The sequence below is a fragment of the Crassostrea angulata genome, chromosome 2 (assembly GCF_025612915.1).
Source record: "Crassostrea angulata isolate pt1a10 chromosome 2, ASM2561291v2, whole genome shotgun sequence".
Lineage (NCBI taxonomy): Eukaryota > Metazoa > Mollusca > Bivalvia > Ostreida > Ostreidae > Magallana > Magallana angulata.
In genome coordinates this window covers 79252792-79263865 of record NC_069112.1, presented here as the reverse complement: position 1 = coordinate 79263865, position 11074 = coordinate 79252792, and the positions used below count along the sequence as shown (strand labels likewise).

General features: G+C 32.5%; 1 pseudogene; it reads left to right on the top strand.

Annotated features, from left to right (window-relative positions):
• On the top strand, window positions 1-9080 carry LOC128174888 (uncharacterized; annotated as a pseudogene).
• The last annotated feature ends 1994 nt before the right edge of the window (window positions 9081-11074 follow it).

Below are 11074 nucleotides of genomic sequence, written 5' to 3'. Positions count from 1 at the left end.
ATGATAGGTCATAGTGCTGGTACGAAAAAGGAATCTTAACATGTCCAATGTCAAGCACTGCTTTAAGTTTAAAGCATCTCAAAGGAGTTTTGTTTAATGGTCATTGAGTATAGTAACCCGAACGATTTGATTACTGAGAGAATACTTTAATTACTGATACAAGTACCCTACAAAATCTTATTAGCTTCAAACCAAGTATTGCAGCTAACACAGGATGAAACCCTGCCACTAAGTTTACCGAATGTTAAGTAAATAGTCTGGAAATGTGACTGAAAGCCATTACTATGCTATTTTCCCTGAAATCAAAAATATCAATCATGTATAATTCCTAGGAAAATTTTTTAACTTTTTTTTCAAAATCCATTTCTAAAAACAATGTTAAAATCTATCATCATGACTAAGTAATTTTATGATTATTATGAGACTGAGTAATATTCACATTATCCATGAGAAAAAAATCCTCGTTCATATAATGTTGTTCTAAATATTTTCAAACTTGTTGAAGTGAGAAGTTCCTTCCTGGTGAAGGTCGGAGCACAAGATCATTATGTTAACACACTGCGATAATGTAAGATAAGATAAGATATTCTTTATTTCCTCCAAATTAATGGAGAGTATTACATAATCAAATTATAAACTCAAGTGAAAATAGAACAGAAACAAAACATATTTATATATGTACATATTTTGGTAGACATTTATAAATTACGACAGTCTATTGCAAAGAAACCTCTGTTTTTATACAACATAAATGCAACGATTAACAATCTGTTTCCATTTTGTATACGATATATTTTCAAAACTTGTATCATTGACACATCCCATAAGGGATAAAAACTGTAATTCTGGATCTTGATTTTCAAACAATACATATTCATTGACATCAAGAAATTCTAAAATGTTTTCAAGCATAATTTCTCTGTCTTCTAAAAGATTATAACAGCTTAAAACAAGGTGCATATTATAGCTATCTGTTTCCTTATAACATAAAGGACAAGTTTTACATACAGTTTTCTTTGATGAAACTTGAACTAAAAAGTTGATCAATAGTCGTTTTGAGGGTTCCTCTTTAGCAATTTGCCAAAGCTTATTAGGGTACAAATTCGTATGTATTCTACTAAAAAAAGAGAGTTCAGGGTTCACAGAGAGAGAGCTATGCCATTGTTTTTCTTCCTCTGCCCAAATTGTTTTGATAACCAATTTTGAATATTCTTTTTTGTTAAAAATAATATTACAGTCGTTAAAAATCACGTCGAAGAGCTTATATTTCTTAGCTGTTTGTAACAAGTTTTTAGTTGCAAAAAGTTTTTCAGTTACATGAACATCAGAAATAAACCTATAAATCCGATTTTGTAAAGAGTTTTGAGTATAGTAACCCGAACGATTTGATAACTGAGAGAATACTTTAATTACTGCTACAAGTACCCTACAAAATCTTATTAGCTTCAAACCAAGTATTGCAGCTAACACAGGATGAAACCCTACCACCAAGTTTACCGAATGTTAAGTAAATAGTCTGGAAATGTGACTGAAAGCCATTACTATGCTATTGTCCCTGAAATCAAAAATATCAATCATGTATAATTCCTAGGACAATTTTAAACTTTTTTTTCAAAATCCATTTCTAAAAACAATGTTAAAATATATCATCATGACTAAGTAATTTTATGATTATTTGAGACTGAGTAATATTCAAATTATCCATGAGAAAAAAATCCTCGTTCATATAATGTTGTTCTAAATATTTTCAAACTTGTTGAGCTGAGAAGTTCCTTCCTGGTGAAGGTCGGAGCACAAGATCATTGTGTTATACTTTCATGTTAAATACTGAAATCTGATTGGTTAAGACGTAGTTAATAATATTTACTATTACCCTCAGCGTTAGCAACGCACTTGGCAACGGGTAACATTAAAAAATGTTACATGCGCGAAAATTATGCGCGTACGGTTCGCTGTAAAATTCACGTTATTCCTATATAAAAGCAGTAAAATTTTCTTAAAAATTTTAAAAAAGACATTCAGTATAACAAAATAAATAGTGCCTGTTTGGGAGGATAACAGTTGAAATTGACACCCCTCGAAAACCATTGTCAACCTCCGCTTCGCGTCGGTTGACAATGGTTTTCTCGGGGTGTCAATTTCAACTGTTACCCTCCTAAACAGGCACTATTTATATAATGTTAACACACTGCGATAATGTATGTATGTATGTATGTATGCGTGAATCTATGTATTTATGTATGTATGAATGTGTTTGTTTATTTGTCTTTCTTCTTCTATGTTTGACCATGAGGGCGACGCATAGTATACTCTTTTTATCAGAAAATAAAAAAGGATTTTACTGTTATGAGTAACGAGAGCTGAAAATGCTGCTATTCCAAGTAATTTTAATGACATGTGGACTACTTTGTATTGTTCAAGGTAAGTCTTGTTTATTATTTCATACAACTTTATCGATATGAACTACTGCAAATAAATGTTGTTTCATTTGCGTGGTTATAATGAATTAATAAACATACAATAAATAAGATGAATACGATTTAGTTTAAAAGAGACTCTATAGCGCTGTTAGTCAATAGTTGCAAAAAGAATTAACTATGATCGCTGAACCTTTTTTAAAACATTTGTATTACAATTAAGTAAAAGTAAGCGTTACATAACAAAAACCCGTTTTTTTTTTCGGAGATATATTTTGTTAGATACATGTATACAAAGGTAAGGAATTCGTAAATACATCGCAAACCTTATCGATGAACATACAGTCAACAAAAACCGTCTAACTTATTTTTTTAATAAGGCTACAATTTAAATGAAAACTTTTATTCTTGTGGAGGGGGGGGGGTAGTTGAAAGTTTTGTTTTACTCATTTAGACCCAAAAACTAATCGCTGAGATAAATAGTAGGTAAATGATATAAGGTAACAACTGCATTTTCAGTAAGAAAAAGTAAAACATAATTAATGCAAGTTGGTGGGCGAAGGCTATCAACGAACATCACAAAGATTAAGCCACTTGGAATTTTAATAAATTTAGAGTATTTTGCTCAATTTTTATTTTAAATAGTTCATTTCTTTTCGTTTTTACAGAATGTAATAACCCAGTCAAAGTAAACATTCTAAATTGTTCTATATTACATAGGTTACGATAAAACACGTATTAGTTAGTTGCTCAAGAAACATAAACATCCGTTTGAAATATTTCTGTAGAAAAATTGCGTAAAATGAAACAAATACAAAAGGTTCTTTATTTATATAAAATATTTTTCAAACTCAAACTTACATGCCCTACAATTGTTATACCTTATTCTCACATATTTTAAGACAGACCATCGAATCCAAACATAACAGGAGACTTTAATGTTGAGGTCAATAGATACATAACATTGACCTGTTCCAGTGAATCAATCTCAGCCCCTGACTACTACATCAAGCTCCTCACCTTGTCCTACACCTGGTGTGTCAACGACACAAGGAAAAGAGGAGAAACCAGAGATACTCTGATACAACTTCAGCCCCTGACTACAATTCAGAAGTCGTCACCTTGTCTTACACATGGTTTGTCAACGATACGAAGATAAATGAAGAAACCAGAGAGACCCTGATATTATATGTTACTAGGGAACTCAAGTACAACAGGTACTCGTGTACAGCCACAGAAGATGGTCTGGAGTCTGATAGGAGTGTCCCAGTTAAGATCAACCCTCTGTGTAAGCATGACTGATGTAACTAAATCTCTTGAATCCCCCTGTTAATTTATTTTTTTTTTAAAGTCATAAATTTTAGCAACACTCATAAGCCTTCAAATGAGGTAACTCTCGAATTTACAAAACGAAATATCGACCGTAACTTTATCCGAAAGTGGCCTTTGCAACCTTACTAGGTAATGTCATAAGTAAAAATAAAAAAAAGGAAAAGTAACTATTTTCAGTTGTCAACCCAATATTTTACATACATGTATCTAAAACAATTTAATAATTTTATTTGATTAATAAAAAATATAACCTGGTACACTTTAACTTTTAATTTCATGTCAAATGAAACTATGGCATGTAAATTACAAAGCAATTCCTTAGTTAAACAAGGTATTTTCATAAATTGATAATAGCCACACATTTTCTTGGGTTCCCTTGTTCAAATATAAAAAATCACCTGAATAAATCCCCGTTGTATTTTTTCAACAGCATTCGTACACGTCACATTTAAATTAATGTCAAATACACCTATAATATATGATGAAATGATGAATTTGTTAGCTGTTTTAAAAATCAAATATATATATAGTTTTCACTCGTTGAGCATAAATATGATGTACCAATTGCTTGTATTTTCAATAGTCATATAAAGTACAGTTTTTTAATATCACAAATGTTGGATAGATTTTTAAATAATATTGTTGTAAATTATTATTTTTAGCAAATTGTCGAAAATACAAACACTCATATTATCAATAAATATTTTGTTTCTTCATTTAACTATGAATCCTCCTCACTACAAATCAAACTTGTTCGTCCCTGGCACTGCGTTATAAAGGTGATTTACTGAATATGTTTTCCTTCATTCAAATGTATCTTTATAGACTAACCATTACTCCAGAACCTTTACTAACATCAGTGGCAAATTAACGGTAATGAAATGGGGGACTATTGGCCCCTTTGTTTGTACAGCGGATTGCAATCCACCGTGTAATATAACATGGAAAATAAAAACATCCGATGGATTCAGCGATGGTCGTTCAATGATGGGGACATTTTTAAAACAAGCAGTTCAGAAAAACATGTTATTATTCCGCTGCATAGCACATCGGGGGGAAAATACATTAAAACGGGGTTTTCAACTTGATATCAAAGGTAAGTATTTTTTGCAACATAAATTTTGGAACATATTGTTGTAATCATACTCGAATGTCCCTTTGCATTGCCTTGAGTATTTGACAATATACACCGTGTACCTCGTGAATTTGTATACAGCTGGGGAAAAGGGGTGATTGAAAAACATGAAAAATTATACTGATTTATTAAACAAACAATTCAAATGTTTGGGTTTGAGATTTCAGTGATTTGTTGAAAACAAATTACACGAAGAACATATACATCTGTTTAAAATTGAGAAACAAATTATAAAACGTTTATATTGAACTAGTTTGATAAAACAGTGTAGTATGTAAGCGTTAAAGTAATCAATAGTTTTTATAATAACGAAAATTTATGTTTATATCTACTAAAATTAATACAAATTTTACATAGAGAAAAATCTTTTTAGATTTGGGGATCATTACGAATAATTATTTTCTTTTTGCCTAAAAAAATAGTATAATTATCAAATGGATTTGGATGTAAAGCTAATTTATGTCAAGGATCTAGGAAAAGAGCTGCCTCACTCACAGTGCTTCATTGTACTGTATAATGTATATATGTAAAATATTACTGTATTGATATAATTAGTTACTTTTGGAAACTACACGCTAAATTACATACAAACAACATACAGTACCCGCAACGTTATTTTTTACAATCCCATAATATCGTATCGTGTATCAATCCTAGTGTATCGTGCGTGTGTACTGTTCTATCGTGCGTTAATCCTATCCTATCGGGCGTGCATACCGTTCTATCGTGCGTTAATCCTATCCTATCGTGCGTTAATCCTGTCAGGCTTATCGTTTAATTTCAACAATTCTTCCGTTTATCCTATCGTGTTAATCGTTTGTGCCTTTTCATAAGTTACTAAGTTGCAACTCGTTCGGTGCGCCGTATACGAATATTTATCGAACAAGAATTGTAAAATTCTATCCAACATTCCGTCAGGATACTAATTTTTTTTAGATCAAAATTAACCAATATTATATGTCAATCATATCTGTTAACATTGAAAATGAAAAACGAAGTTCTTAGGAACAAGGTAACATTTTTATATTTAATAAAAACCCGAGTTGTATTTTGAACCCGTTATTTTCATGTGATATTTGATTTCAGGCTGAAATGTTCTCAGCAATCAGCTAGGTTTGTGGTAATGAAAACAATGTTAACAAATCGTACGCGGAATGTGTATCTGCGTAAAATTAATATTTATATAACTTGTCTGTAATAATGCGTTTTTAATGCATCATTTTCTTATACCGAAAGAAATGTACAGATATATTACTTTATACAAGAGTTGGATTTATATAATTAAATCCGCTTTTTTCCGAGTGATTTACTCTCGGGCTGAAGTATTCGCGGCGATCGGATAGGGTGTTCGGTAATTAAAACAATCTTAACAATACAAAAAAATTATTGCTCATTAAAGCTCATAATTTTAGTTGAAAAAAAATTAACTGGTCATTTTTATACATTCTATAAATGATACAGCGATAATTAACAACTCGACAATTGTTACTAAAAAGAAATTCCACGTAAATCTGTATTTGTACGTGTCCTCTCTCAAATTCTGCCTTTATCAGTTTGTTCGTAAATATCGTTTAAAGCGAGCATACGTTTATCATGAACATCGTTTATCCTTTCCTATCGTGTATCAATCCTATCATATCATGCGTGTATACTGTTCTATCGTGCGTGTATCCTATCCTTTCGTGCGTGTATACTGTTCTATCGTGCGTTAATTCTATCCTATCGTGCGTGAATCCTATCCTATCGTTTATCTTGTAAAAAAATAACGTTGCGGGTACTGTGCACACAAACAATCACTACAGTAAAGGTTATCATCACAGGTTAAAAAAAAATATGTAGTCAAATCCTGAAACAGATGCAATGAAAACGCAAGTAAATTGTGTGTTGACTTTTTTTTAATAGTTAGATACTGAAACACATTATATATTTGCCAATGATAACACAATTTTTCATGTTTTCGCAGTCATACCTTTAATCGATGAGTGATTCACATTGGACAGTTTTATTTGATATAACATTAGGTGACTCGTGTTGTGTAGAAGCTTATAAAACCTTTATAAATGACAAGATTTGTGAAAGATGTCTTACCGAGACTTCGAAATACGTACTTAATGTGATTTGCTTAATAATATGTTTACCTTTGACAGTTATTGTATTACAGGTATAATTATCTTATTGGGTCGTTATCTCTGTGTTTCAGACATTCCACAAACACCCTTAAACTTCACTGGCTATTCCTTCACAAATAGATACATCAATCTTACTTGGATTTCTGGATTCAACGGGGGCTACGATCAATTCTTTATTCTGTATCCAAACGTGGGCTCAACGTGGACAGAAGTAAGAAATTTAACAGACCCTGGTGAAGGCAGAGAAGTAAAATTTGATCATGGGCCATTGACCCCTGGAAGTGAATACTGGTTTCGGTTGCAAAGCTGTAATAAAATAAATTGTTCGTCAACCCCTGATGATGTAAGGGCGGTTGTTAATGGTCATTTACTAAAACTGCTTTTATTTTTCATTTCATTTATTAACATTAAATGGTATTTTTTCAAGTACTGTGTGTTAGTAGCATTGAAACGTGGTAAACATGGCTTTAACAGTAATTTACATGCTGGTTATGGCTCTCAACGGTCAACATTTGATTTATGAACTAATACTGTACTATGCTAATATCAATTCCTATTGATACTAAAGTTCGAACGAAACTAAGTGTAATTTGATATTGAGTTCAAATTCAAGTACTTAGTCATTCCACATTGTTCAGTTGACCATGCAACTGGTATAAGTTACTTAATGGGATTTGTAGATTAATATATGTTATTTTGTTCTGTCAAACGATAAGCTGTTTTAAATCTATTTTAAAGGTGAATCATGCGCATCCCTTAGAGAAAAACGTAAGTTTCAAATTGCCTTTCAAATAAACAAAAACATGTAGACTACAAAAATATCATTATATAATCATCAGTATATGTTATTAATAAATTGTTAAAGAAAAAGGATAATTTATCTTACCTTATTTCAGAGGACGGATCCAAACCCACAGATGCAATCGTTGTAATCTGCATTCCTTCAACTCTTTTCGGAATTTCATGTCTAGTAGTGGCAGTAATTGTAATCTGTAAAACTCGCCGTGGTAATAAAAATCAAAAGGATACAAACGGCGACCAGACTATTCAGTTAGATGAGAAACTCATGACGGAGCACTACGAGAATGTACAAGGTACCGGAACGTGTGGTGACGTCACAGTGCAAGGTTATGTCCGAGTACAATGCACTGACGTAGACTGGGACTACACAACACTGGAGCGTCCTGACCATGAAACTGTCTATGAGGAGTTAAAGTCAATTTAAAAATGCTAAACGTTTGATCGATGCATGATATGTAATCACATGTCATTCATTCGAAAATTAATGAGTTACTCTTTCATCGTTTGTTAACTACTGATATTATATCGTCTGACTAAGATTTTCAATGCAATATGTTTCAATTTTTATTAACATTTTATTGTTGAAAATTTTCCTTCCGTTACACCAATGACCTCGGATAAAATTCAGAGAGTCGTCCACATTTAAATATAAGAAATCGTTTTTTATATATGAATATATATAGTAACTTACTGGACATTATTATGAAACCTCTTTGTGAATTATAACCTAGTAATTTCAGAGATGATATGGATTTTCTGAACTATATTCCTGAAAGTGTTGATCCTAAAACAATTCTCGTCAGCTTCGATGTTATTAGTCTTTATACTAACATCCCACATACATTAGGACTAGAGGCCATACATTTCTGGATTGAAAGACATCCGAAAAATCTAAACGCCAGGTTCTCTAAAGAATTCATACTTGAAGAACTAAAATTAGTTCTGGAGAATAACCTCTTTCACGTTGTCGGGAAATTCTTGTTTCAAACAAAAGGTACCGCTACGGGGACTAAAGTTGCGCCCACATATGCTACGTTAGTAATGGGGTATTTAGAGAATACACTTTTTAAAAGAACATCAGAATTGTTTCATGCCTAACTTAGTACCTATATAGGATCTAATTTGAAACGCATTTTTGACGAATATTTCATTTTCTGGACTAAAGGGGAAGACGACTTAGAGAAATTTCATTCATTACTTAATACTCTAAATGAATCAATACAACTTACAATGGAGAAAAGGGACAAGGAGCTTCTATTTTTAGATCTACGTATTATAGAAAAAATAGGTCATGCATAACAACGGATTTATACTGTAAGCCCACGGACACACACCAATATCTGGATATTAGATCATGACACCCTTCCAACACAAAACGCAATATTACGTTTAACTTACCAAGGATATTTTGTACAATCATCACAGACAAAATCTTACTATCTAAACGTCTGGAAGAATTAAAAATATTTCTGCAACGACATAGATACCCGACAAATTTAATCAACGTTTGAGTAAAAAGAGCGACGCAAGATGCATTATATGTTCTACGTAATCAGCGCCGGTCTTCTACTACTCGCAACAACGACGAGTAACTTGCTTTTGTTGTGACCCACAATCCACGTAAAACAGAAATACTCTAATAGACACAAAACGACTTTACCCTATTTAAGAACAGTCAAAAAATGTGAAGAAATTATTACAATCCGAGGACATAATCAGTAGCCGACGACAAGCACCGAATCTTAAACACATATTGACCAAGGCCCTATTTACAATGCGGGAGGAAGTTCCATTTGTGAAAAACTGCGGCGACAAGAGATGTGGTACATGTGCCTACATAGAAGAATGGAAAACATTTCTACTAAAATCATGGATGGAAATTCGCGCCAATTTGTCGATAAATTGTAAATCGCAAAATGTTATTTATTGTGCTATTTGCCCAACATGCAAATAATGTTATATTGAACAGACGGAGAAACTAAACGCGCGTGTTCGTGTCCACAAGCAACAGATTAAAGACCCAGGTGATCATTATATTCCATGTTGTGAACATTTTGCTGAATGCGGCCAGGAAAAATTTAAACTATTCCCATTTCATAAACTTCCAAATGAAAATAAAATACTGCACTTAGCCAAGAAAGACCACTCTATTAAATTATTTAAACCAAAACTTAATCGTATTCAGTGAAAAATTTATTATATACATGTTATATACATGTAATTGAATCATAATTATTGTAATATTTGCTATTATTTTGGTGCCTTTTTGCTCTGTGACTCTAACATTCCGCTACTTTAACGTTATTATGGCGTCACAATCGCGAGGATGTTAAGGCTTCCCGATGGATTTTACGACGATATGTAGAAAGTCGCTTGTCTGTACTTCATACAATATGACGTCATAGTTATCTTTGACGTCACGATCTGCATTCCTGTCGATAGTTCTCAGGGAATGTATCGTAACGTTAAAAGTGAATTATAGCGAGCGCAGCTCGCCGGCGCGCAGCGCCGGCGCGAAGCGAGCTCTACCGGCAAGGCGTGTGTGAATAGAAAATTCGGACTTGTTGCACATTCATTCAACGGATTTTTTTGGCGTCAGTAAATCGGACCAGTAATGCCTTGTTTTAATCGTCCCAGTAATTCCCTATAAATAAGGTTTCCCATTTCACACTATCACGAGAACAAGATAAAAGATTATGTACATAATGCATTGTAAATAAACTAATTCCATTACGTAAGACTAACAGAGTTGTCGTTCCTTCGAGTGACGTCACAATGGATTTCTTGCACATTGATCCCACAGAATTTTTCGGAGTCAGTAAATTTCGACCCAAAATGCAATTTATCAATGTCGGACGATCTCACTAGACTTGATTCCTTCTCGTGAGAATCAAAAAGTTAAACTTTTGAGAAACAGATAAATTGTGTAATTTCAAGAATATCATACTTTTTAAGTAAACAAAAAAGTATATTTCACTTAGTTTTTTTTTTCAGGGTTTTTTTCAAAGAGACAGACGACACTTGACCGACGTGAACTTTGACGTCACAATAAGGGGAAATTACTCTAAGTAGTTATTGTAAATCTGCTGAAATATAAATACCAAAATCTTCTCAAAATCTTGCAAAGCTAACGAATGGGGAAATGTTTTTTTTAAATAGGAAATAAAACAGTTGTAACTTGCTCTCATTTGGATGAATGCTCACATTTATTTTATTAACTATATATTTACAGTAATTTTCAGGAACGTTTTTTAAAAGGG